The 6,237-nt window shown below is 37.3% G+C and overlaps 1 non-coding gene across 1 annotated transcript; it reads right to left on the minus strand.

The window, feature by feature from the left end:
* Positions 1 to 3,346: 3,346 nt before the first annotated feature.
* Positions 3,347 to 3,418, minus strand: TRNAE-UUC (transfer RNA glutamic acid (anticodon UUC)). Its single transcript has one exon. It is a non-coding gene; the product is annotated as a tRNA-Glu (tRNA).
* Positions 3,419 to 6,237: the final 2,819 nt, after the last annotated feature.

The raw sequence follows: 6,237 nt of genomic DNA on the forward strand, positions 1-6,237 counted from the left end.
GAACGCATGTACTGGTACGGCAGTGACAATCAAAAAATAAAGTGGGAACGCTGTTGTAAATAGGAATAGATTTCAAATAAAAAAATGGAAAGTGAAAATGAAAATGAAAATTCGTTTAGAAAAATCAAAAGCAGATGCTGAATTTAATACAATTTACGTATACGTTTTAAACTTTAAAGTGGAATTTAAAATTTAAATGAATAATAATAATGAAAATGTCAATTTATTTTCAAGGAAAAGTGGAATTTCAATTATGTAATCAATTAAAATATGGATAAAGTGGCAAATGAATAATGAAAACACAAAGTCGTGGCCCTCTTCGGGTGCCGTACAATGGTTATGTAATGATTTTTCTGAAACCGATGATGTTTGGGAGAAAAGCATTATATATTGCTGAATAAATTAACTTGCACACATAAAGTGAAACAAAATTAAAATACAAATATATAGGCGTCATGTGACATCACGATAAGCTGCAGAATTAAACACCGTAACGAAATAAAGGCATTTTAATGGAGGGGCGTAAAGACCGAGGAACTGTTATATGACTGCCTTGGGTCTGAACAGATTCTATCCGAAAAAAAATGTGTTAACATGAGTCCTTCGTCATAATAACACTCTTTTTACGAATCCAAACTTTAAAGTTCCGAAGCTGTTTAGATTCATTTTTTTTACTAGTTGGCACGCACATATTGACTGGATTAGATGATAAACCAATCATGAAATCTGGTGAAAAGCATGGTGCTGCAGATCCGTGGCCAATGACAGCCGGTCAAGTGAATTTTTTCTGGATTCTAACATTTTGGTTTCTGACGTAATTTCAATTCATGATTTCATAATTTAGATTTTAGCTGTGATTCTCGAAGTTATTCCTGTGGTGGCGACATTTAGTTTTTAACAATAAGAACGGCAAAAATCAAAATCTTGTTTTCATTTTGGGACGTTTCATAATCATTTTATTGAATTGTTATGGGGTCTTTTCGGTTATTTGTACATGTTCATAATAATAATATATGTCAGTGAACAAAGTTTCAACAAATAGTGTGGCTGGAATATAGCCAAGTGACGACCTCTCGACCGGTTGAATAATGACCGACCGATTCGCTGCATGGGAACGGCGACATTATTTTGTATCCGTTACTTTTGATGTCTTGTTATTTAAAAATATATTAAAATTTATATTCTGAATGTATTTCTTTACAGACAATTAAAATATCACTGTTATATAGTGTACATTGCAGGCACCAGAGGTCATCGCCAGGATGAATCGGGGGGGGGGGGGACAACATTTATTGGAAATATTGTTGATTCCACAGTCCCTCTATTCCGGTCTGGAAACTGTCATTGTATAATGTGTGAATTGGCCTCCTTCCTTGGCAAAGGCGCGTTACGGGTATGGGCAAAGCATTGTCACGTGATCAATACACAGCCGGTCACAATTTTTGATAAATTTTTTAATCATGATTTCTGTATAGAGGGACTGTGATCCTACCATTATGTTCGTTGGGTCTGTGTCGCAACGTTTTCATAATGCAAATCCGTATCCACGTTGTTTGATTGATTAGTTTGCATTAATTGTTGTCGCATTATAGTTTTAATATAATTTAATCTCTGTAAAAGATGTCATGTTTGCGAAACGTTGCTGGAACATAGCTCAGACTAGTAATACAATATTGTATCACTGGTCTGAGAATATAGGCTGCTTGGAAACTTCATTCTTTGAAATTCGTCACCATGGCTATCAGTCAAATATCCTACAGAATGGTGACAAAAACAAAAATCAAACTTACTGATATCACTAAGGTGGACGTTATTTGGAGAATTGTTATGTTCTAAATTCAAACGACCGTGGCGAATTATAATATACTATTATTTGTGCCTGTTTTTGTCAAATTCAATTTATTCAATTCGATCATACAGATGATAACCATCCAGAACTATTACCGTAGATTTGTAACGAACAAACAGACCTCCAACAGTATGGCTTCCGGTCCATATGTATTCCACGTTTTACATCTTGGAGTTGCAAACAAATGAACATGCGCACGACACTTAAGTACTATCGACACCTGAGAACAAAAGCATATTTGTATTTAATATTTAACGATTTTATAGCATTCACTCATCGGAAATAAAGTATTAAAAATGTCGTAGAATCACGGGAACAAAACTGAATATGCAAATGAAGTGAAAACATTCTTACTTTTATGACCAGCGCCCCAAACACGTGTTAAAGTTCGTCCCTGTTGAACGCGTCGATAGGGTGCTGTACGGTCGGTGTCAAGTTATTATCGGGCGATGAATTATGGATAAAACCAATACTAGTACAACTGTACTAGTAGAGTGACTGTGACTGTGAGGCCAGCCATTGCCTACGATGCTGATAAGAACTATCACGTGACAAAGTAGACGTATAAAAACGAAAACAGCTACACGTGGTGACGATGATAAATATATATGAGTACCGTCCAGTGGATCAAATCTTAACAAGAATAAGAATACAAATTATTGAGAGTGCTGACGATATTATGTGAAGCCATATCCTGCCTATCACGTGGTATGTGCCGTCACAAGATGATACAATTAAGTGTTACGGAATTAAGTAAGTTGTTATGTCTTTTTTACATTAGAGAGAAACTACTGACGTGGTCACGTGTTTTATATCCACGTATCACATCGGACGATATAACCGATATTTCGGAATCACGACTCTTAGTAACCGTAGGTAGGTGATGGCACAGTCCTTCTGTAGATAGAGAAACTGTGGTGAACTTTGATTACTGCTGGTTGGTCGATGAGGGCGCAGTAACTCACGTTAAAAGCTTTAGTTATGACTTCATATAATATGTACTCCTTTTGGTGTGATGTTCTTCCACTCTTCAGGACTATGATGTCGTAATACAGTTTATGATATTCCTGTAAACATCAACTCTGATTTATGTATATTCTGGGAAGGATGGGAAGGATACTGTATGACACGATTTAGCATAACGAATATAGACCACTCGTATTTAGCTGTGGAATCATAGCTCAATGTTGCCGGCCGCATTTTTACCTGACTGACTCTGGCCAGCCCATGTGTTTGACATACAACAACAAAATTAAAAAAAGGAGACCGTGACGTCCAAATGAAACTGTTAGGAATCCGATTGTAGGTGGCACTAAAGAACTACGGAACCGCAGCTAACTCGTATTATGAACGCGCCAATATGGGTAATGAACAAATATTCGAATACGTAAAATTTGCGAAATGCGCAAAATAAAGAAAAGAATTATAGATATAGCAACGTGAAAATTTATATGAGTAAGAGAAAAGGAAAAAAAATGTGTATGAAAAAAAAGTAAGTTCCCTAGCCGGGAATCGAACCCGGGCCCTGTGGGTGAAAGCCACATATCCTAACCACTAGACCACTAGGGAGGACTTGGTACGTTTAATGAATATAGCTAACATATACAAAATAGGTCATCTCATTTGCATATGAATAAAGTGTTAACCTACTGAGCTACAGCCACCACATAACTGTATCAAATTTGAGCCCAGCCGAAGTCGCAAGTCCCGGCGCATGTCGTAAACGTTAATCTGACCCGTGAAACACCGACAGCCGCTTTTATTAATGTTTGAGCACCCTCCCCGGTCAACATCTACTCGCTGTTACGGTACGCCTGATTGCCTGAAAATGAGTATGCGCACTTGATTTATTTATTATAATATATATTATATTTATTATTTATAATATTTATATACGTATAGCGGATGATTTTTTTTTCAAAAAATTAGTATTTATTGATTTTCAGCCCCCACGTGACTGTGTATTTAACGTATTTCACTGTAATGCACATAATTTTAAATGCAAACTCGACAAAATTCGAAAACGTGCACAAGTACCGATGATAAAGTTCACATATATACTCTCAAGCAAAGATCCTGGCATAATTATAGAACTTGCCAATTATGTTCACACAACGAAAAGATTTATTTAACATTTAAATACTAGTTACATTTTTTTTTTTTTACAATATTGTTTACATATATCTTGTTATTTTAAAACTCCTTTTTGCTGCACTTATCCTATGTAAATCGTTTTACACGGAGGCAATAAAGTTATTATTATTATGGACCCAATCGCATACTCCAATCCAATCGCATACTGAACAAACTTGGAATAGGACCACTGTACTAGATATCAGACCATGAATAGCAACGGGAAAGTCATGGATGCTCTGCACTTAAACTTGGAATGGAACCACTGTACTAGATATCAGACCATGAATAGCAATAGGAAAGTCATGGATGCTCTGCACTTAAACTTGGAATAGAACCACTGTACTAGATATCAGGCCATGAATAGCAATAGGAAAGTCATGAATGCTCTGCACTTAAACTTGGAATTGAACCACTGTACTAGATATCAGGCAATGAATAGCAATAGGAAAGTCATGGATGCTCTGCACTTAAACTTGGAATAGACTGTACTAGATATCAGGCCATGAATAGCAATAGGAAAGTCATGGATGCTCTGCACTTAAACTTGGAATAGAACCACTGTACTAGATATCAGGCCATGAATAGCAATAGGAAAGTCATGGATGCTCTGCACTTAAACTTGGAATAGAACCACTGTACTAGATATCAGGCCATGAATAGCAATGGGAAAGTCATGGATGCTCTGCACTTAAACTTGGAATAGAACCACTGTACTAGATATCAGGCCATGAATAGCAATAGAAAAGTCATGGATGCTCTGCACTTAAACTTGGAATAGAACCACTGTACTAGATATCAGACCATGAATAGCAATAGGAAAGTCATGGATGTTCTGCACTTAAACTTGGAATGGAACCACTGTACTAGATATCAGGCCATGAATAGCAATAGGAAAGTCATGGATGCTCTGCACTTAAGCTTGGAATAGAACCACTGTACTAGATATCAGACCATGAATAGCAATAGGAAAGTCATGGATGCTCTGCACTTAAACTTGGAATAGACTGTACTAGATATCAGGCCATGAATAGCAATAGGAAAGTCATGGATGCTCTGCACTTAAACTTGGAATAGAACCACTGTACTAGATATCAGATCATGAATAGCAATAGGAAAGTCATGGATGCTCTGCACTTAAACTTGGAATAGAACCACTGTACTAGATATCAGGCCATGAATAGCAATAGGAAAGTCATGAATGCTCTGCACTTAAACTTGGAATAGAACCACTGTACTAGATATCAGGCCATGAATAGCAACGGGAAAGTCATGGATGCTCTGCACTTAAACTTGGAATAGAACCACTGTACTAGATATCAGGCCATGAATAGCAACGGGAAAGTCATGGATGCTCTGCACTTAAACTTGGAATAGAACCACTGTACTAGATATCAGACCATGAATAGCAACGGGAAAGTCATGGATGCTCTGCACTTAAACTTGGAATAGAACCACTGTACTAGATATCAGGCCATGAATAGCAACGGGAAAGTCATGGATGCTCTGCACTTAAACTTGGAATAGAACCACTGTACTAGATATCAGGCCATGAATAGCAACGGGAAAGTCATGGATGCTCTGCACTTAAACTTGGAATAGAACCACTGTACTAGATATCAGGCCATGAATAGCAATAGGAAAGTCATGGATGCTCTGCACTTAAACTTGGAATAGAACCACTGTACTAGATATCAGACCATGAATAGCAACGGGAAAGTCATGGATGCTCTGCACTTAAACTTGGAATAGAACCACTGTACTAGATATCAGGCCATGAATAGCAACGGGAAAGTCATGGATGCTCTGCACTTAAACTTGGAATAGAACCACTGTACTAGATATCAGGCCATGAATAGCAACGGGAAAGTCATGGATGCTCTGCACTTAAACTTGGAATAGAACCACTGTACTAGATATCAGGCCATGAATAGCAATAGGAAAGTCATGGATGCTCTGCACTTAAACTTGGAATAGACTGTACTAGATATCAGGCCATGAATAGCAATAGGAAAGTCATGGATGCTCTGCACTTAAACTTGGAATAGAATCACTGTACTAGATATCAGACCATGAATAGCAATAGGAAAGTCATGAATGCTCTGCACTGGACAAACTTGGAATAGAACCACTGTACTAGATATCAGACCATGAATAGCAATAGGAAAGTCATGAATGCTCTGCACTGGACAAACTTGGAATAGAACCACTGTACTAGATATCAGGCCATGAATAGCAATAGGAAAGTCATGGAT

The sequence above is a fragment of the Saccoglossus kowalevskii genome, chromosome 12, assembly GCF_978046115.1.
Source record: "Saccoglossus kowalevskii chromosome 12, keSacKowa6.1, whole genome shotgun sequence".
Classification (NCBI taxonomy): Eukaryota; Metazoa; Hemichordata; class Enteropneusta; family Harrimaniidae; genus Saccoglossus; species Saccoglossus kowalevskii.